The sequence below is a fragment of the Nomascus leucogenys genome, chromosome 23 (assembly GCF_006542625.1).
Source record: "Nomascus leucogenys isolate Asia chromosome 23, Asia_NLE_v1, whole genome shotgun sequence".
Lineage (NCBI taxonomy): Eukaryota > Metazoa > Chordata > Mammalia > Primates > Hylobatidae > Nomascus > Nomascus leucogenys.
Window position 1 is genome coordinate 6,812,099 of NC_044403.1, and position 23,233 is coordinate 6,835,331.

The window sequence follows — 23,233 nt, forward strand, 5'->3', positions numbered from 1 at the left end:
GGAAGGCAAACATGATTATTACCCTGAAGACAGTGTCATTTTGTTCTGTTGGAAGTAAATTATAAATTGAAAATGAATTTAGAAGAATAACAAGGAAAATGTTCCATATCTATACATGATCTGATAAAGTACCAGACTGAAACTTGTGAGCTTTAGAATAATTCCTAGTTATATCGCAAGAAGAATCCAGAAAAGAAAGATGAAAAAAAGAGACAAAGAAAGAGAATGAGTCAGAAAAACATGGTAGTGGTGGTAGTGGGGGACTTGTATAACCAAACAAGTGATGGACAGACTGACATAAAACCAGTATTGCTTCTATCCTCTTTCTTCTAGTCACAACACAAAGATTAAAACTTGATATAAGAAACAGAGTTCTGGCTATAAACTGCAAAGGATATTAATGACAGAAAATGGGAAGATTCTGAAAAGACTGGCTGCACAAAGAGCTCTTCAATGAACTCAGATTTTCAAAGACACAGAAAAAGAAAGGAGGGTCACATAACATGGATGCCTATAAAAGAAACACAGGATGGTATCAGGAAGTCAAATGTCCACAATGAGCTGAACTTAAGAAAATCATTAAGGGCTACAAAAGGGACTTTTGAATTTATGTCTGGAAGAGAAAGTTTACAAAAGGTCTGGTATACACAAAAGGCTGAGTATGTTGGTTAAGGTAAACGGTGTAGTTAATACATGTCAGAAAAAAAAAAAAGGAAAGAAACCCTTCACTTCTATTTTGCTTTTTAAAAATTCTACACTTGAATACCCCCTCACAGTTTACAAAGACCTTTTACATATTTCTACCTGGAGAGGTAGGTATGACGCTTATTTTATAAAAGGGAACTTCCAGTCCAGTGTCCATTGCTCAATCCCTGCCTCTCTTCTCAGTCTAGCAGAACGACAGCAAAAAGTGGTGTGTTAGGATGAAAGAACCGATGCCCATGACACGTGAAGCGGCCATAAAAGACCTGCCCCCGACACACTGCAAATATGACTTGACCAGTTGTCTACTGTGAGCCTGCATGGGAATTTTGCTGAATGCTACAATAACTCTTTAACAAGTTAGGAAGACCAAAGAGGTTAAGACAGGAGACAAAGTACTCCATCTTTCAGAGTGAGGAAAAAACACAAACATAACAAAAGAAAATGAATGTGGCAAAAGATTAACTCTGTGTTTATCATTCAGCCCGAAGAAAATCCTAGATGATTATAAAACAGTTTCTGAGTAGACAAAGATGGGCAATCACTGAGAATCAGTGTAGGTTCAGGAGGAACAAGTCTTGCCAAGTAATTTTATTTCTTTTGTTGGCAAAGCTCTAAGACAAATCTATGTGATGCTCTGAAAGGTATTTAACAAGCTCCACTCTCCAATTCTTTCTGAGAGGAAAAGAGAGATGGGCTGAGTAACACGTATACATAACCAATTAAATAACAAAACTCAGAATGCCCATAAATAAGTTCTGCAATATTCACTGGGCTTGGGCAATAGTGTTACCAATGATCTGGATAAAAGTTTTTCCAACATCCTTATCAAAATGTAGGGATGATCAGAGCCTGGAGAGAATAATGAAAAAAAGGAGAGCAGAGTCAGATCTAAAACAATTTTAACAGAATATTAACTTTAACAAATAAAATTTAATAGAGAAAACGTAAAGAATTATATTTGGGTTAAAAAAAATCAAATGCTAAATAGAAATTGTGAAAACTGTTGTATACATAAAAAAGCAACCAGGCCAGGCGCGGGGGCTCACGCCTGTAATCCCAGCATTTTGGGAGGCCGAGGTGGGCACATCACCTGAGGTCAGGAGTTCGAGACCAGCCTGGCCAACATGGTGAAACCCCATCTCTACTAAAAATACAAAAATTAGCTGGGCATGGAGGCAGGGGCCTGTAATCCCAGCTACTTGGGAGGCTGAGACAGGAGAATCACTTGAACCCGGGAGGTGGAAGTTAGTTGCAGTGAGCCGAGATCATGCCACTGCACTCTAGCCTGGGTGACAAAGTGAGACTCCATCTCAAAACACACACACAAAAAGGCAACTATCCCAGCACCTTGGGAAGCCAAAGCAGGAGAATTGCTTAAGCCCAGGAGTTCGAGAACAGCCTAGACAATATAGCGAAATCCTGTTTCTATTAAAATATTTTTTAAATTACATTTTAAAAAAAAGAACTAAAGAGTTTTTTCAAATAAAAGCTTGACATAGGCCGGGCATGATGGCTCATGCCTGTAATCCCAACACTTTGGGAGGCAGAGGTGGGTGGATTACTTGAGGTGAGGAGTTCGAGACCAGCCTAGCCAACATGGTGAAACCCCGTCTCTACTAAAAATACAAAAATTAGCTGGGCGTGGTGGCACTCGCCTGTCATCCCAGCAACTTGGGAGGCTGAGGCAGGAGAATCACTTGAAACCGGGAGGCAGAGGCTGCAGTGAGCTAAGACTGTGCCACTGCACTCCAGCCTGGACAACACACCAAGACTCCACTTCAAAAAAAAAAAAAAAGCTTGACATAAATTAAAGTGTGAAATGGCTGCCCCTAAAATGTATACAATCTTAATCTTGGGCTGAGTTGACACACACATATAAATAAAGTCATGCACAAGGAAGGTGAATGCCATACTCTACACTGTACTAGTTGGCTCATATCTGGAGAAGTTATTCAACACTTAGTGATGTCCTATAGTCATACAAAGGGCAAAATAAATGTCCTCATAATTAGAAAATTAAGTCATCCTCTGGGAGTAACACCAGTCTGAATCAAATAGAGTGATGGAATTTAGCCATCACTGTAAGTAATTCCAAGAAAATGTGTGACTGAAAAGGGCTGGGGATACCCAAGTCTGGTCAAAAGTGAGTAGGATATAGTTTCTGGGAGACAGGATTGGAATGTGAATTAAGAAAGCTGAAACCTTGTCAACTATGTTGACAGAAGGAGGTTATATTAATCTGGGGTAGTGGGGGGGGAGCAGGAGTTTAACAAGGAAGACTTTGCCTATGTGCCCCCAACACTGTCTGAGGTGAAAGCACACTGACCATATCCCCAGAGCAGTGCTGGACAGCTGCATCCTTATAAAGACTCTCCATCGGGTTATCCTGACTTAGTGACACTCCCCATTAAGATTACCCATTTGATTAGATGGGCGGGCTTCCCCTGTAGATTCTCCTATAGTGATGAGAGTGTGCTCACAAAACTATAAATTTCTGTTCCGCTCACAGTTATATTAATAAATTCACTAACTGGCATTCTTGGTTTTATGTCAGTCTCTCCATCACTTGCTAACTATAAGTAAATTCCCGTAATTCTGGTGACTTCTGGAAAATGTTCAGAAAAATGTTCACAGCTAAGGACCTAGGTAAGTGAGGTCTATAACTTAAATATGACAATCCATATCCAGCTTCTACCCATCTGAGAAGCCCTATGTTCCTTTATGACAACTCTATTTGATGTAAAACGGAACCACGTATTTTAAGAGAGAAAACAAAATAAAACACATGGAGGGGAGTGACCAGGAAGGCAAGAGGTCTGAAATCCATATTTGAACAAATTCAATGAAGATACTGAGCCTGAAAGAGAGAAGATGTTGGATAGCCATCTTCAAATACTACTATTGCAGTGACATAAAATTATCTCTAAGTCTGAGATGAGAACCAGTTGAAAATTATATAAGGAAACACTTTCCAGTTAGCACTGTCCTATGCCTGGCACATAGCAAATGCTCATTAAGTTTTGACACACAGTCAATGCCCAACATTATTACCTCTTACTGTAGTTTGGATATTTAAAAAACATAAAAGAAACACATACTAGACACTGTCAGAAAGCCTAGGAGAGGTACCTAACCCTGCTGGAGGTAAGAGGTCAAGGCAGGCCTCCCTGAAAGAGATGCCTAAGAAGAATACCAAAGAAAGCACAGGAATTACCCAAAAAGTATAGGAAAGGGCATTCCAGAAAGTAGTGTGTGAGATCGAAGGTACGAGAAAGCTAGTGGTTCAGTGTGGTTGGAGAGGTGAGTAGGGGAGTGATGGAAGTATAAGGCTGGAAAACTAAAAAGGAACTAATGTGTCACACTAAGGAGCCTGGAAGAGGCCATGGGGAGTCACTAGAAATTTTAAGGATGAAAGTTACATAATCAGATTCAAGTTTAGGACAGTCGTGGGCAGCCACATGGAAGACAGACTGAAAGAAGGCAAGACTGGTAGCAGGGAAAGACGGCTAGTTCAATCATTGGGCACCTAAATGAATATTCTGGCACTGGAGGAAGAGCAAAGGCAGAGTTCAAGACATAGTTAAGGAAGACCTAAAAAATGACTAGATGTCAGTCATAAACAAGGAGGACAAGTCAAGGGTGATTTCCAGGTTTACAGCTTAAGAACCAAATAGAGAACAACGCCACGCACTGGGAAAGCTAAGGAGCACAAGAATGGCTCTGGGAAGGGAGAAGATAAAGTCAGCTCTGGGCGAGCAGAATCTAAGTTACCCGTGGAACACACCAAAGGTGGTGATATCTAGAAGACAGATGGACAATGGGGTCTCAAGATCAGGATGGGGACCTGAGCAAGATATACCAGTTTGGAAGTCATCCTTGCAGAGAAGTTATTGAAGATATCAGAGCATATGAGATCACCCACACTCACAGTGCAGGGAGTGAGAAGAGGATTGGGGACAAAAGAGCTTACTAACCACTTAAGGGAATGAAAGTTAGCTATCTTATGATCTGTTAAGTTCCTTATCTTTAGGCAAGGAACTTAAATATTTAGGCAAAGACTAAATATCCACTTGTTGGAGATGATGTACAGGGAATTCACAACAGAGTAAGACTAGATGACCTCTAATGCATCTTTCAACTCTGAAAATCAATCAAAAACTTCAATTTAACACAGTATTTCTTACAATCTGAGAAATTACTTTTCACCACTATTACAGAAAAGCTAAAATCTTAAGTATTTTTGTTTTTGGCTTTGTCAGTCCAATATTTTGTGTAAGTTCTAAAAAATAAATTTTTTGTTGTTTGATAATGTTTTCTGAAAGGGAGACAGTACTTGGTTTACTTGTACAGGAAAGCACAGGCTCTAATTTCTTAGCCCTATTTTTCCTTCTGTGGGTCCAGTTACACTCTTGGTTAGTATGAAAATGCAGTTTTACTACAGTAAAAATTCAAACACATGTTCCCAGCTATTCATCCCTTTACCTTCTGCCACCTTGTGCCTGAATTGGGCTATACAATGGGGATAATCTATGGATTTAGATCTTAAAGCTTTAACTACATTTCAGAAATGTGCTTATAATTTTCATTGATATTTAAAGTATGTTGATTTCTGTCTACTTTTCTGCTCAATTCTAAAAAGAGAGAGACACTGGTCATAAACAATTTTAAAAATTAAATCCAGAAATGTTTGATTAAAACAAACTGCCATTTTTGGCATAAAAATACAACCAGAGTATTTTCAGACAGGACTGCTGGGAGTTCAACTTCATCCTTAAATATGGCATTGGTCCCACCAAGTGGTACCTGGAATAGGTGTGAGAGGTACTTGACCTCTTTTAACCATATGTACTTTTTCTCCTGCTCCCTCTCTATGCCTCCCCCACCACCCCGCAAGCCTGCTTTTTCTCCTCCTGTTCCTTTCACTTTCCTCCTGAGAGTGCCCATAATCTTTTAGTATTATCAGTAACGGCACTAAAGCCAACACAGCTGCCAACCCCTGGCCTAGAAATACAATGGATATAATTTGACTTAGAGACTACCATTAACTTTTTGGTTGTCCTTAGAAAACAACTTTATATTCTGTTTCAGTGGTCCAATCCAAAGGACAGAAAAAAAAAAATAACCACTGTAGAACGTAAATCTATGTAAAAAAGAAATCTGTGGTGCTTTTTAGCTCTAGCAATCTAATGTAGATTATACAACAAAGTTTATAATAATGATTTGCACATACAGGTCTCTGAATGACCAAACAAGGATAGAGGAGGACCGGAGATGATGTTTGACACCATCTGAAGTTTAGGGTCATGTTAGTTATTAAACTGTGTTATTTTAAAAAAATAATAAGGCTTAGAGTAGAGAAGAGGAAAAGAATCAAGGCTAGCACTAGAATAAAAGGACTTCAGTATTAGGTATTACAGTCTTGGGAAATGTTTAAGAGTTCCATAAAACCATATGGGAAAGGTAAATAATCATGTTCCTACCACAATCCCCTCCCTCAAGTCAGGTGCTCTTGAAGCTGTGCTTTGATGCAGCATTCTCTTTATACAACAACCTCGGTGGTTCTAGGCTTCATCAAAGAAAAGGATTTTAGTGGATTTACTTTTCCCTTTATCTCTCTGGCTGATGGCATCTTTACTTTTTCTGTTTAATTTCACAAAATGGAAGCAAGAGACAATTTATCACCGGCACTGCACTCCAGGTTGGGAGTGGGAAGCACAGAAGAGGTGCTTCCAATAGGCTACTAGAGGCAACAGAAACACTTTCTTACAAAAGCTCAGAGTGCTAAAGCTGGATAAACATAAATACACAGCAAATAAAAGTTCATTGCTCCTGTCCAGCACCATGGCAACAATTCCGGTTCCTGTGGCCCCCGAATATGCTTCAGTGTCTTACATCACTATGTGATAATACCCGCCTGAGGCTCCTCGGCCTGAAACACTCCTCTCCTCACCCTTCAAGTCTAGGCTCAAACACTCATACATCCTTGGAAAGCTTCTCTCACTATCCCAAGTAGGTGCCCCTCTCCCTTAGGTGTGCCTCTCACTGCTCTTTCATGACAGCTGCTATGCCTGATTGCCGCTATTTCTACCCCTGTGAATGTAGCTCTTCAGTCACCTGCCCGGCTTCTGCGGGAGCACCGTGTCTGTCCCTCTCCATATCTCCTGGTACACGGTGTGTACTTTATGTACAATTCACAGTGAAAGAACTGTCTAGGTTCTTTCACTAGAAAGGAGAGACCCATCCATGCAAGTCTCTCCTTCCCAATCTCACCTAGTTTAGAACTTCATTATTATCACCTAGATTATTTAAATTTGTCTCTTCACTGGTCTTCCCATTTCTGGACTCTCTTTCCTTGAATTCACTCCATATACACTACTGCCACTTACAGCTGTAAGTAATTAATGTACCAAGTTGAGCAGGTGGTGAAGTAGAGAATGAAAAGCTGGAAAACATCAATTCTCTAAGTTCAACGGGTTCAAATCCAATAGAGCAGAAAGAGAAGTAGATAATTAACAGAATTTACCAGGTGCTGTACAGATACACCCAATTTATGCTAATCCCTCTGCATGGCATGTCCTTCACTCTGAAATGGTCAATTCATATTTCACTTCATATAGGAAGCTTTCCTAATTTCTACAGCCAGAAGCAATCTCTCTTTCCTCTGTTCCCACAGTACCCTGTTACTCCGTTATCACTTTCTGTTTGAATTACAGTTATTTGTACCCATACATTATACCTCTTACTGGATTGAACTTTTCTAAATGGAGGGCCAAACATCTATTTGTCTCTATTTTGCCATGGTACCTAACCCAGTGCCCTGGAAATAGCTGATAAATAATGAATTATGATGACTAACCTCACTAAAATATTATGAGTCTGTGACTCCTTTAGGATTTGCCAATATTAAGAATATACATGCAATTCAGTACTAAAATTTTCCAATCCAGTCACTAAAATAGAAAAAGTCTATTCTGTTTGGCTAGGTAAGAGTCGACATATGGAGAACATCCTCAACCAGATCTGAAAATGTCCAAATGAAATGGATCGCTGTTGTAAAAAACACAACAAAGGGCAACTCCCTAGTACTACAATAAACTGAGCAACCAGCCTCTGCTGCCAAATACAGAAAAGTCATAAGGGGCAAACACGGTGTGGTGTTTCCACAATGGGAGCAGGTCAGTGGGTAGACGTTTAACTAAGTAAAAATGAACACTGCTAGTAAAAATTAAATTTAATAAAACAGACACTAGTACAAGATAGTATGTCAAAAATGGATCATTAAGGAAGCTGTCTGAGCTCTCAAACATTAACACTTTCCAGAAGTGAATGCTACTTGTAGCTTATCCATTCTTTTAAGGATCATATTCAATTTTCTACAAAAGTGCTTTTGTAGGCCAGGCGTGGTGGCTCACACCTGTAATCCCAGCACTTTGGGAGGCCGAGGCGGGCAGATCACGAAGTCAGGAGATTGAGACCATCCTTGCTAACACAGTGAAACCCCATCTCTACTAAAAATACAAAAAATTAGCCAGGCGTGGTGGTGGGCACCTGTGGTCCCAGCTCCTTGGGAGGCTGAGGCAGGAGGAATGGCGTGAACCCGGGAGGTGGAGCTTGCAGTGAGCTGAGATCGTGCCACTGCACTCCAGCCTGGGCGACAGAGTGAGACTCTGTCTCAAAAAAAAAAAAAAAAAAAAAAAAAAAGTGCTTCTGTAAGATACCTCAGCAAGCCCTTGTTAGGATTCCCAACTCCTTAATTTCACTGTTTACGTCTGTCCTCCCTTCACCCTATTCCTTTATCATCGTTTTAGTTAGAATGTAAGCAGTTGAGTGCACAATGAGACAGACAATAACTTAAGAATTAAGGACTTTAACATTTCATGATTCAAAATGCAGAACTAAAATTCCAGCTTCTCAATTCTCACAAAACAAAACAAAGCTCAAGGCTTAAAACTTTAGAAAATGCCATGCTATAATGATATTTACCCACTCCTAATTGGCTTAAATGAAGTCAGAACATTTGATTATATCATTTATTTCAGCACTGTAATTGCTAAGGGCAAAAACCTTGTCTCATCAACTAATTTTGTAGAGCCCTTAGTGAACAATTCACTTGTAGCAGCTTTTATTCTGCAAGGAAGACCAGTGTGTTAAATAAAGTGTTTATATTAGAGTCGAAAGACCTAAGTTTAAATTCAGGCTCTGTCTCTTATTTTGAGATCTGACAAGTCACTTAATCTGAGTTCTTCTCTTTACCTGAAAATAGGTGTAGCCATAACCCTCACTGCCTATACCACCTGACTGCTATGAGGATTAAGTAAGGAAATGTGTAAAAATGCTTCATAAAACTATAAAGTGTAATACAAATATAAGGGCTCCTGGTATTATTCTTAAAGTAAGTGTTAAGAGTAAATCTCTCTCTATAAGAAATCAGAATACAATTGAATTATTTCTGCATACTTTTCTCAAGAGAATTTATGTCTGACATGCAAAAAAAGGAGGGGAAAAAGAAGAAAACTTGGGGTGGAACTAGAAGAGGGAGGTAAATTAAAGAGAAAAGGAGAAGTTTCTGTAGTAAAATAATGCAATGTAAGAGAGAGCAAACCTGATCTGAAGAAGCAATTTCTTTTTTTTTTTGAGACAGTCTCACTCTGTTGCCCAGGCTGGAGTACAGTGACGCGGTCTCAGCTCACTGCAAGCTCCACCTCCTGGGTTGACGTCATTCTCCTGCCTCAGCCTCTGGAGTGGCTGGGACTACAGGTGCCTGCCACCACGCCCGGCTATGTTTTTTATTTTTAGTAGAGACGAGGTTTTGCCATGTTAGCCAGGATGGTCTCAATCTCCTGACCTCGTGATCTGCCCGCCTTGGCCTCCCAAAGTGCTGGGATTACAGGTGTGAGCCACCGCACCCGGCCCAAAGAAGCAATTTCTAACTCTACCACTTACTATCTACCTGTGTGACCCTGGGAAAGTCACTTCACCTCTCTAAGCTCCTATTTCCTCATTTGTAGGTAGAGATAATAACTCACAAGATTGCTATAAGGATTAAATGAGATAATATATATAAAGAACTTAGCACTATGTCTGGTGCATAGTAAGGGATAAGTGGTTACTGGCATTGATAAAATTATTAGACCTGTGCCCTGATGGGTGACATTCAGAAAGAAAAAGGAATCACGAACATTTAAGAGGGGAAGATGATATTCGGGGAGCTAAATCTATATATTACCACTGGGAGACAAAGTTTGAGACATATAAATTACACAAAGTATTCTTCATATTAAATGTTCAGATTACTTACTGTGTCTCTAGAATTGGTGAGGAATCAAGAGAAATGCAGTCAAAATCTCCAGATCATAAAAGCAGAATAGCAATAACTGTATTCATAAAAGCAGAATAGGAATGGGAGAACTTGGCCCCTGAAAAGTGCGCATTAATGTGTGCAGAAGCTTCTCTGTCCCAAACTCAATTTTCTAAACTTTCACAGATAGAATGAAAGCTAGACTCCGTAACAAAGGTACAGCAACAGCAACCCTGAACGCCAAAAATAGCTGGTATTAGCTATCATGCCCTCATGTTAGTTTCTGCCATCTTGTTCTTTATTCTGGGTGTCTTGTATTTGTAGTTGATTTGAGGTGTTAAACATTATTAACTCCACCCTATTCAGGAAGTGCAAAAGCAGTAAAAGTGTCCCAGGAATCAGGAAAAAGAGTAATAAAATCTCCTGAATCAGCTGTAGAGACAGTAAATCACTCAAAGAGGTAAGAAAACAATGGATGCTATCTGTGCATATGGGATCAGAGATTTATCTATTATAACATGTAGAAATTCTATACCTGTGGAATCAACGAGAATCAGCAAAAGGCAAGGAAAACAGGAAGCCTTCTGTATAAATGGCCAGAGAATCAACAATTTGGGCTACCACCTGATCTGGTGTTAATTAAGGGGAAGGCAAAGAGCTTGTTAAGAATTTAAAAGCTAAGCACAGGCCGGGCGCAGTGGCTCACACCTGTAATCCCAGCACTTTGGGAGGCCGAGGCCGGCAGATCGCCTGAGGTCGGGAGTTTGAGACCAGCCTGACCAACATGGTGAAACCCCATCTCTACTAAAAGTACAAAACTTAGCCAGGCGTGGTGGTGCATGCCTATAATCCCAGATATTTGGGAGGCTGAGGCAGGAGAATCGCTTGAACTCAGGAGGCGGGGGTTGCAGTGAACCAAAATCATGCATTGCACTCCAGCCTTGGCAACAAGAGTAAAATTTTGTCTCAAAAACAAATACATAAATAAATAAAAGCTAAGCATAGTAGAAGTGTTATCACACACCACAGACAATTGCCAAGGCTCCAGGCCTGTTTGGAATTTATACAATATGACTGTGAATGATCAGGTCACCACATGACCTATAACTGTTAAGGTCTTCCCTAAGATCTGTGCAGAGCTCATCTAAGAGGCAGGCTACCTGCTTCAGCAGACTTTCCATGCAGATAAGCTATTCCTACTGGGAAAAGATGCCCCCAAAACTTGTATCAGCAAGGAGGTAGCAATATGACTGGTTTCCTTTTGATAGACCTACTCACACACCTTTTTACTAAGACAATCTTCCCAAACCACCTGTACTTAGAAGAACTTGGAAACTTTTTATAACAAAGCAAAGTCCACATCTAAGTATCTCCATGAAATGATGGGCTAAAGATCTGCCAATCAGGGCATGGTAAATGGAAATGATATACCATCACTACTAATTTAAGGTATGTTTAAAAAAAAAAAACTTTTAAAATTTGTTTTGCCATCTCTGTCTTATTTCAATAATATAAATACACGTGCTTTAAATCCTGGCTTTAGTTCTGCTACTTTTCCCATTCGGTTTTAAGCTCACCAACCATCAACTGTGCTAGTATAGGTGTCTTCTAGAACCTACCCCATTGAGTCAAGTGGAGATTACTTATATTCGTTCACAGAGACTATGACTCTGGAGCTGTACTTAAACTATGAGTACGGTCAACTGCGGGCACTAACAAAGAAGCTGAAGAGTCTGCATCCTGCTGGACAGTTAGGAAAAGGCAAGCAATACCTCTCCCACCGCTCACCTGCTGTATTCCCTGCCTAGGTATACTTTTTTTCTAACCTTTAAATCCAATTGAATTTGTGATTCCAATTCTTAAACAATAACAAATGTGGACTATTCCTGAAACTTCATAAATAAAATCAGGTGGACATTTACAGTACTGAGTAGGCCTATACAAGACATTTCTATAGCACCTTTTATTTCACAATCCCAAAGAACTGTCAAAGTTGCCCCAACATAAAGTATCAGTGATGGAACTTCTCTCATTTTTACATGTACAACACTCTATTCACCCTGTTTCTGCCATTATAAACATAGCTGTTCATGAAAATAAACTAAAAGGGCTGAGACCAACATTCAATCATTAACTAAATTTCAACTTCATAATTCAACCCAAAAACTATCCAGTGCTAAGTGGTTTAAAAAATTATAGAACAGGGCTGGGCACATTGGCTCACACCTGTAATCCCAACATTTGGGAGGCCGAGGCAGGAGGATCACTTGAGCCAAGGAGTTCGAGACCAGCCTGGGCAACATAGTGAAACCCCGTCTCTACAAAAAATTTAAAAATCAGTCGGGCGTGCTTGTGCACACCTGTAGTCTGAGCTACTCAGGAAGCTGAGGTGGGAGGATCGCTTGAGCCTGGGAGGCAGAGGTTGCAATGAGCCATAATTGCACTACTGTACTCCAGCCTAAAAGACAGACTTAAACTCTGTAAAAAAAAAAAAAAAAAAAAAAAAAAAAATTACAGAACAAAGCCAAACACAGTGGCTCAGGCCTATAGTTCCCGCAACTTAGGAGGCAAGAAGATCATCTGAGCCCAGAAGTTCGAGTCCAGGCTGGGCAAGATAGTGAGGTTCTGTCTTTAAAAAAAATAAATTACAGGACAAAATATACAATGACTCAAACATTCCATTAAGCGTCCATTAAGCAAAAGAGTTAATATGGAATATCTTCTCACTTCTAAGTTCTTATGAGTACTTATAGGTAATAAGTCAAAATTATTAAAAAGTCCCACTCAATAGTTATATTTAATTTGCACCAAGAATAACTTCCAAAAATGGATTAAAATAACATGTCAAAAATAACTCATTTACTTGGGTGTTATTTTGGAACTCTTTCTAGAAAACTGACCCCAAAATTTAGATGTCAGAAGAATGTATTTCCCAAGTCAAGTTTTTGAAACTACAGACCTGAGGAAAACCATCATGAATGGGAGAGAAAATATGGATTGCAGTTAAGCATGCCATATGGGTACAAGCCAGAATGCCTGGGTCAGAATCCTGGTCCTACCACTCAGTAGCTATCTAACCTTAGTACCACAGTTACTTCATCTGCAAAATGGGAATAATAAAAATACCTACTCCATACAGTTGTGTGAGGCAGGAAGTGTATGTAAAGGATTTAGCAGGAAGCAGCATTATATAAAGTATTTACTTATCATCATTATCATATGACTAGATCACTTAAGTCATCCACAGAAACGCCTTTTCCTATTTCAGTCTTCCTTAATTGGTCTAGTAGCACTTAATCCCTCCCTCCTTGGCCTCCTCAGAAAACACATTTTCTATGGTATTTATTTGGGTAGGTATATTTCTCTCCCACTGGATCACATCTCCTTGAAGACAGCAACCACAGTTTGTCCGACTGTACAGAGCAGCAACCGCAGTTCGTCCGAGTGTACAGAGCAGCAAACGCTGTTCACTGTTGCCTTTCATTTCTCTCCCTCTAAAGATTCTGAACAATAATATCCTGTCAATTAGCAAACTTTTACCTGGAGACAGAAGGCTTATGCAACCAGTGCACTTAAGTACTGGTCATACCTTGCTAAAGACTTTCTTAAGACTTAAACACAAATTTTGGGGGGAAGAAGAGGAGGATATGCTTCATGTTTTTAAACTATTAACCAAAGACAGATTTTTAATTTTTAAAAAAAGTTATGTCTTAAAAGCTTGCTTTCATTATTTCATTCAAAAAGACCATGGTGCTTTTAATATAAAAATACAGAAGCATAATTTCTGCATATGTCAAGTCTAACCTAATCATAACTTGCCCATCTGCTGATTTTAATGTAATCCTAAGGACGCTAGAAAACAATATGCTTGCTTGATTCACCCCACACTATTTACATAAAATAAAAGCATTTTAACAATACATTGAGATGCAAATCTTTCTGGCTCTGATTTGTGCCCTCTTTCCCTCTTAACAAAAAGTGCCACACACACACACAAAAGCCTCCAACTTATCCTGGATCACTGGGGAGGCACTTTCTAAGGTGCATTATCCAATTTCACTAACACAATGATGCTCTCCTTACTTCAAGAGAACAGAACTTTTCTGAAAGCAAACAGCTGAACTGAGTCCATTGCTTTGTTATCATTTTTTAGAAAGTCCAATTTCTCCTTTGTTCTTATAGTGTCCTATCTTTAGAAATCAAGTTTTCAGCATAAAAACTGACAAGGACAACAATTTGTTGGCACAAATCATCTTGGTCTCTATTCTTTGACTTATTTTAAAACAAACTCAAGAGCAAATGGCTAGAGAAGAACTGCTTCTATTTAATGTGGGTTTTCTAAGTCTAATTTTTTCATTCCTAGTGGCAAGGCCTTTCAAAAGAGTACAAAAACTACACCCAACTTTGCTTCTCATTCTAAACGCATCACAACCAAATGGGAAACATTATCAGCCATCTTAACAAGGAGAAAACAAAGCTAAGTGAGGTCAAACCAAAACATTTTTTAATTCATTGTACCTACCTCTTTTGAGATCAGGATTTTTCAGATGGAAGTAGTTTGATGAACTTATGCAATAAAATTATGTAATATCATAATTTAACATAATATTTTAGACTAACTTCTCTCTCCTCAAATAGTCACAAGGGTGGCTAATTCACATACAATACCTCTCAGCCACTGGGGAAACAGTATAATAAACTTAATTGTTTTACATATCCTGAGGCACAGAGAGAAGGGCCAATCAAATTCAAAGAGGTTTACAGTACCTTATATGCATATATGATTGAGACAAAGAACTTTCAAGAATCTGTACTGAGGAAGCAAAAATGGGCTTAAGTACAATAGGCCCTGCCTTAAAGTAGAGAGACCGGTCAAACGTAAGCCACAGCGCCAAAAAAGACAAGGTCTCACTCATCAATCCCCATCTTACAATCAAGAGGCAGAATTTAAATCACTTAAAGCTGTTTTTTCAGATTTGAGCGGTAAAATAAGCTAATAGGCCATTTCCGATTAAGTGGCTTCTCTCAAAACTTATCACAAGTTATGTGAAATAGGCAAGAGCGTTGGTTCTGCATTTTATCAAGGGAGAAACAATAGCATCCTACTTTTGGACAAGCCACTACTTCCAGAGCCACTAGCCCTCCCCCCACCTCCCATTTCTTTTTATATCATTCCTCCAAACTTAGAACCCGAAAAGCTATTACACGAAACAAAAGCAGCACCAGTAAAAAGGGAGGCCACTGGTTTTGAAAATAAAGTTTGTTATTTTGCTGTGAACCTGGCAACTTTTTAAAGGTGAAACGTGCCCTACTCAATCGGTTATAATCTTTTCTATTCCCACACCAAATAACCACTCGTTTGACCTCGATACTAAAGGTGAAAAAAGGAGTGGGAGAAAATGATTTTGAAAGGAAGGGGCTACGGGTGCAATGGTAAAGATAGATTCTAAGACTGGTTTTGAGCACTCCGTGGCTTCAAGGAGCTGGGAGGCTTTCCTGAGTCTGTCTTGAGAAATGTTTGGCAATCTGACGCATCAGTTTTTAGGAACGGTACACAAACAGCCCCCACAATTGAAGAGCCATGCCTCGGATCCTGGCTCTGGGTGACATCGGCTGGAGGGCACGAGACTGGAGCGCTGGGGCTACCCGGAGAGGATCCGCGACATTTGTTATTGTTTATGAAGCCCAGGCGGGGACCCGCAGCGGGGTGCTTGGGGGCCGGGGAGTGGAAGGAGAAAGGAGCAGAGGACAAAGATTCCTCCCCGGACGCGAGACTCCCTCTCTGGACACACGGGGCCAGTATCGCCCCGGGGAATAAGAGGGCCAAGGCCGTCGCCGCAGGTTCCCCGGAGACATTTCCAGCCCCCGAATTAGCCCGGCTTTCCCTGGACACCCAAAGACACCTAAAATCTCCTCCTGCTCCTGCTCGCATAGTTGGGGCTGGCGCGGCGAGCTCGAGCCCCCAGCCTAGCGCCGCATCCGCGAACTCACCTGCCTCCGGTCGCGCCCGCGGCCGGCTCAGCCTCCGCACGGACCGCAGCCGGCCGGGCGCCCGTCAGCTCCCTTCTCCCCGCTCCGCCCTCGCCCCGCCTCCGGGAGGTGGGACCCGCGGCCTCGCTGGAATCTCAGGGCGGCCTCCCTGAACTCTCGCGAGCCTTCCCTCCTCGGCTTTTCGGTGGCTGGGTCGTCCGACTCGCCCTGACGTCATACGCACCACAGCCGGAAGTAGCTTTCTGTCGTCAACGCCGCCCTTCCCGGCCCCACCCATCTCTGCCTGGTGAAGTCCAGACTGGTTCTGAGGGAGTTGACTGAACTGTCGCCACTTCCCTTTTCACCAGCCTCGCCTCACTGCCGTTTTTACTCCAAACCTGTTCAGGCCTCTCTTGAGAGTGGCCTAGTGTGTTGCGACATTAGTCACATTCTAAATGTCATCCGAATTTTTCAAACAGTGCAATGCAAAGAATGTTAGAAATGGAAAGAGAGAATTCGCACATTTTTCAGATTGGGAAACAGTGGTCAACAAAGATGGATCAGCTAAGTTGCTCAGTCGGTAGCTGTGGGGACTCGAAGCCACCCAGGTTCCTTGATGCTTCCATTTCACCATGAGGGGACTCCAGAGACTGGAGAGGAACTAGGATTTGGAGATGCCACAAAAAATACATTAAAAACCTGTTTGGGTTTTCTTGGAAAATCTAAAATAACTACAGTACTGGCCTGCTTTATCAGTAGGATCTGAGAAATGTGCAGAAGAGCACTCCCCTATAGGATGACCCAAAAGGGACAACTTTGGGAAGGTTGATGCAATTTGCATCTGGGGACAAAACTGGCCTTTGGGAAAGCCAAATAAGAGAATGACTCCCAATTATTGTTGGCAAGTTTATCCTCAATGTGAGTATTGGAGGTCTTATAAAATATCCTTAGCTTTTAGCTTACTGAGACAACATATGAAGCTGGTACTGTGCTTGCAAAAATTATTACTTAGAAATGCCACCTGTCATCTTTAGGTTTCCCAAGAGCAGGGGACACGAGCGAAACACTTAGGAAAGAAGCATTACATCATTTCTCTTTCTTACACTGTGCTTTTTCATACATAGCTTAGTAGTGGGAAAGGCTCTAGTTTGGTAATTAGTGTATTTTTGGGGAGATTAGCTCCACTTATATGGTCATTTTGGAACTCAAATGACAGTTGTCATATACAAGCATAGGAGGTTTAATTGTGATCAGACAAGCTTGACAGAGGCCTATACATCCTTCTCCCTGTACTGCACGCATACACATACCATTCAAATGCCACGGTAGGATTGAGAACAGTGTATGGTTTGTTCCATAGCAAATTTATGTCTTCAAATGTGCCATACTAGAGTAATATGAACTAGTATAGAGTAGCAGCCTAGGTTAATATGGGATAGGCTAAGACTTTGACCTCTAGTTCCTAAATTTTCCTAAATTGAGACCATTGTAAACAAATTTCCCTGGGAAGTTGTTGAAAGTACCTCAACTGAAACAAATTAGAGCTATGAACCAGAATTTTGGTGGTCTACGGACCCCTTTTGAAAACAGTGTTCTTAAATGCATAAACTACCTAGGGTTACAAAGGAAATTGATAATGTTAACATACAGTTACCAAAATACTAAAAAGTGAGTTTGTAATATAATTATGTGGTAAGTAGTAGCATCTAAGATGGCTGCCAATGATCCTCGCCTTCTAGTATTCCTGCCTTCTGTAATTCTCTTCTCTAGTAACTTAGATCTTAAAAAGGAAATATAGCAAAAGTGATTAGGATATCATTTCCGTGATTAGGTTACAAAAATATTCTGGGCTTCATCTTGCTTGTCCTTGCTCTCTCACTTGCTTGCTTTCATGGAAGCCAGCTGTGTGTTGTGACCTGCCTTACAGAGAAGCCCACATGGCAAGGAACTGAGAGATATCCAGTCAACAGCCACCAAGGAATTCAGGCCCCCAGTCCAACAACCTGTGATGAACTGAATACTGCCAATAATCATGTAAGTAAGCTTGGAAGTAGATTCCTTCCCAGTTGAGCCTTGAGATGACTGCAGCCCCACCTGACACCTAGACTGCAGCCTTGTAAAACCAGATACTGAGCCAGCAAGTCCGACTAGCCAAGCCCAGATTTCTGGCCCACAGAAACTGTGAGACAATAAATATTTGTGGTTTTAAGCCACTAACTTTTGGGATACTATGTTACACTGCCATAGATAACTAAAATAGTTATATATTTGCCTCTTTATTAATGCATTAAATAATATCAAGACCTACAGTAATTTTGTAGTAATGATACACAGAAACAATATTTTGAGATATCTACAACAACTTTAATGGGGTAGAAAATATGTGTGATTCCTATTGAGGAAAAGTCACAGGTATTGCTAACATTCCTGTGGTTTGCTGCCTACATTCATGATGGAACAAATGCTAATTTTCAGTTTGAGTTTAGTGAAAAAATTACATAAATATAATATGTATATAACTATGTAACTATACATAGTTATGTATGTAATATATGCATGGTTTTTTCATTGAGGTTCACAGACCCAGGTTAAGAACCATTGACCTAAGTAATAGATCATTTGAAGGAACTTCCAAAACTCTTATCACCAACTATCTGATACAGAATCAAAGTTCAGGTAATAAACATACACTATGGCCACTGCTAACCTTATTAGACTACAGCTGAATATGACTTTGTATCCCCTTCCTCCACATATTCCCTCTTCTTCAAGTTTATGCTAAATGTAGGCAGACCGGCTAAAATTGTAGGCCAGAAAGGATGAGAAAAATCATGATGAAAACCTTTTCAGCACTCAATTTATCTGATTTTTGTTTTTACCATGTGAAAGTGTTAGCTCCTTGATCGGAAGAACTCTTTGGTATTACTTTTACTCTCTTAGGCCTACCACATAGTAAGTAATGAATGAATGCCAAATGGCAGTAGTAAATAATAATAGAAGGAAAGCTATTGATAAAACCCTTCCACCAAATGAATAAAGCAACTTTTCCATTTATGCAATTTTGCAACTGTGGGATATACCCAAAGCAGTATTTAGAGGGCTAATTTATTGTTTTAAATGCACTTCACAGAAAACACAAAAATGAAAACAAATGAACAAAGCTTTCAACTCAGGAAACCTGAAAGAGAAAACAAAATAAATTCAAAGGAAGAAGAAGGATATAAAACTTAGAGCAGAAGCCCCTCCATGACCCTTATGTCCACCAAGGAATGTAAATCAAATATATAATCATTCCCATATATACCTCTGTTTTTCAAATGTATGTAAACTGTTATGATTAATAATTTCAAATATAATTTTAAAGATAAAGGCAGAAATTAACTTAATTTAGAAATTAATTTAATTTAGAAATTAATTTTTTTTGAAAACAAAAAATGACTGAAATTGACAATAACCAAAAACTGATTCTTTGGAAAAGTAAATAGGAAAAAGCTTGACAAGATTAATCCAGGGAAAACAAAAAGACACAAACAGTAACAATGATAATAGAGATGCAACTACAGATACAGAGATTTTAAAGAGCATAAAAGTTTATGATATGCAGTGTTATGCCAATAGATTTAAAAAGGAGAGAAAATAGGTGCTTTTTAGTTCTCCTGGAAGTCTGTCCTGATGAAAACCTAGTAAGGTTTTTACCTTGGAAAAAAATTGAAAGTTTACAAGGTTTTTTAAAAAACTGAATGGGCCTTTCCAGTTTGAGACTAAGAGTGCTTGACTCCTGGCTCCTCTTCTCACATAGCCATGATTTTTAAAAGGATTCTCACCAAGACCAGACAACTAAGTGCAGTTGAGTTTGTTTGAAAATGAAGACTATTTTACAAGCTGCATGGGACTTTCACTGGGCCATTTAATCATTCACATGACAGTCCATTCAGAGCTATCACCAGACTGTCTTCTGCAAATTACTTTATAAACCTGGAAACAGTGACTTCTAATTGATCCCTGCTTTATTTTTTAACTGACTTGACTAGATTGAAAAAAGGCTGAATCACATTAGAGATTTTTTAGCATAATTTTTCTTGATATTATGGATTGACATCCCTCAGTTCACAATTGACATTACATCACAATCATATAGACGGTCGCTCTTGAAAAAGTATGTTTCCAAAGATCATTTGATATTCGTGGTTTTCTAAATTCTAAACCATTACTTGCAACAGTTTCCACTATGTTAAAACAGTTGAACTGCCTTTTCAGTTATCTCCTCCCACTAGAGAATGTGAACTTCGGGGCAAACTACTAGAAGTGACTCAAAGGCAATGCACACTTTACATTTCCAAGCCTGTTACCAAACTACCATCCAGAGGTTACACCAGTTTCCACGCTATCAGCAGGCAGTATAAGAAAATTCCCATTTCCCCACATGCTTGCTCACACTGGGTTTTGTTTATATTTTTAATCTAGCCAGTGAAAGAAAGTCTAAGACCTTGACAGGAAAGCCACTTCACAGGCATGCAATCTATGTTCCTCTTTTTCGTTTCGGCTCTGGGGTTAAGGTTGGGGATAAGGCTATGTAGGGAAGTAAGTTACAAAACCTGTGGCTTGTTTAAATGTAGCAAATTCTAGTAGAGTCTGGGGCAGGCAAGATCATTCTTGGTGTCAACTGGTGCTGTGTTGATAATTTTGGCTGAATTATTTTATGAAGCTACAGAGAGGGATTGTGGGGGAGAAGTTACTGGATGTGCTTCTCATTCATTCTGCTATACTCTACAACCTCCCCAGGAATCAGGTGGTTGCTTTCAGCGGGTTAGCTTCATGCATTTTATGCTGATTTGATTTCCTGGAGAAAATAACCCAAATAGGGCTTTCAAGGAATTTTTTTTTTATCTGATTAGACAACACAGGGCCTTGTGGAGAAGGTTAAGAAATTGTTGTTGTTGTTATAGAGACAAGATCTGACCATGTTACCCAGGCTGGAGTGCTGTGGCTGTTCACAGGTGTGATTATGGCATACTGCAGGCTCGAACTCCTGGGCTTAAGTGATCCTCCTGCCTCAGCATCCTGAGTAGCTGAGACTCCAGGTGTGTGCCACCATGCCCAGCTAAGATTTATCTTCATATAATAGCAATAGGAAGCTGTTGCAGAGCTTTGGGCAGAGGCGTTTTATTTAGAAGTATTAAGTTGTATATTGCAAGCTGTCTGGGGCAAGAGTAACTTGGCAAGCAGAAATGAATATCTGGTCTACTTGTGGTATGCCCTACCACGGCTGAATGCTACAGAGGTTATCAGATAAATTGGATAAATTAAAATCAAATAAATCAATCATTGTATTCATCAAGTAAATTTCTGATTTGACTTCCCATGTAGATTTTCTTATGAGGTAAGAGTATGTCAATTAGCCAATAGAAATTTTTGGTTTGCTTGGCAATTACATTTCTCATTATAAATTCCCACTCTCAAATTGCCACATGTTCTCCTCTCAGTTACACTACCCTTACTCTGTATTGGTTCCTCTGAGTTTGGTCACCTCTGACAAAGTTAAATTTCTGGACATGAAAAGCTAAGTATCAAGCTCTGACTATCCTAAGCAATCCAGACACAATCTCTTGTTAACATCTTTGTGTTCTTACTCTCAGACTACAACAGTTCCTAGGGTAGAATTATGATGGAGTAAAATTCTTATAACAAGATTAATATGTATACTTCCTGGGAAATTTCAATATATTAAAAATGTTTATAAAATAGACCTGTTTTACAATTTGAAATGCTTATCAAAAGCCCCACTCACATATGTAAAATGGTCCAGTCTTAGGTCAGCTTTCCTGGGAAATCTGAAATACACAGATTAATGTGCTGGAGATGTATTGGAAAGTGCTCTCTGGATCAACTCAGGTGAGAGAGAGAAGACAGCAAGATCAGGCAAAGGAGAAGTTGAAATGTAATGCAGTTGCAACAGAGGCTTCAGCCTCTCCCACAAGGGGCTCTGGAGTTGGGATGGCTCTTCAGAGTTGTCCCTGTTAAGGCACAGGACCAGGCCTTTGTACCCCAACCTCAATCAGCCATTGGATGTGGGAGAGAAAGCCCACCTAGCAGAGGGCAGTAACTGGAGAAGGACTCGGCTGGGGACTCTTAGAAGCCAGCAGTTCCGGCTGCTGTAGTAATGAGAGCCGCAATCCTAGAAGGTGGATTTGGGTGGTGCACCACAGCATCTGCTACCAGCCCACTGAAAGCTTCTTCCTCTATCTTCAGCTTGTTATATTGCAGATGCCAATAAAACAGTCATAAAAGCTGCTCCAGGCTGGGTGTGGTGACTCATTCTTGTAATCTCAACACTTCAAGGGGCTGAAGTGGGAGGATCACTTGAGCCCAGGAGTTCAAGACCAGCCTGGGCAACAAAGGGAGACCACAGCTCTGCAAAAAAAAGTAAAAATTATAGTGGTGGCATGCACCTGTAGTCCCAACTACCTGGGAGGCTGAGGTGGAAGGACTGCTTGAGCCCAGGAGGTCCAGGCTGCAGTGAGCTGTGATGGTACCACTGCACTTCAGCCTAGGTGATAGGGGACCCTGCCTCAAAAAACAAAAAATAAATATGAAACTACTCCTTAAGAATGTCCCATTCTGCCTCCTGATGTGCTGTAGTAAGGTCACATCACTTCTATATTACCGTTTACCCTCAATCTAATCATGAAGAAACAAAGTGGATATTTGACAAATTAATTGGCCTATACTGTTCAAAATGCAAATGTCATGAAAAGCAAAGATCAATCAAAAAACTGTTCCCAATTTTAAAAGATTAAAGCCATAGTACAACTACATGCAACGTGTAATTCCCAATTAGACCCTTGACCAGATTTTTTTTTTTACTATTATTTGATAGAAAAGACATTATTGAGACAACTGGTAAACTATGATTAAGATCTGTAAGTTAGATAATGTTAACATAAATTTTCTGGTTTTGATCATTGTTCTGTGGTGTAAGAGAATCTCCTTGCTCTTAAGAAATACAGCAGCACTTAAGTATAAAAAGGTAAGATGTTCTGCTTAAGCAGTATTATTTAATTTTATCTCAAATATTCCCAGTTTTGCCCCATGAAAAAACTTCAGTATCTGTCAATGGAGAGAACATGACATTTTCAGTAACTAGGACTAATTGTGGCTCACAGAAAAATGTGTTTACCTGGAATGTCTACAAGGAGAATAGATGTTGTTTTCTAAAAGGGCCCTTTCTTATAGCTTTTTACAAGATCCAGGTGGCTCCAC

The 23,233-nt window shown here is 40.0% G+C and overlaps 2 protein-coding genes across 5 annotated transcripts in view; both read right to left on the bottom strand.

Annotated features, from left to right (window-relative positions):
• Positions 1-23,233, bottom strand: part of PPFIBP1 (PPFIA binding protein 1) — a 542,301-nt gene that overhangs the window by 433,858 nt on the left and 85,210 nt on the right. The window lies entirely within an intron of this gene.
• STK38L (serine/threonine kinase 38 like) overlaps positions 1-23,233 on the bottom strand; it is a 114,309-nt gene that overhangs the window by 64,499 nt on the left and 26,577 nt on the right. For 2 of the 4 annotated variants that reach the window (XM_030804633.1, XM_030804629.1), the window contains exon 1: positions 15,995-16,134. The exons of 1 other annotated variant lie outside the window; for it this stretch is intronic. The gene's annotated coding sequence lies outside the window, so the exon portion shown is untranslated. Of the gene's footprint in view, positions 1-15,994; positions 16,183-23,233 lie in introns of those variants that run through there. One more of the 4 variants, XM_003265632.2, reaches the window with a different exon arrangement.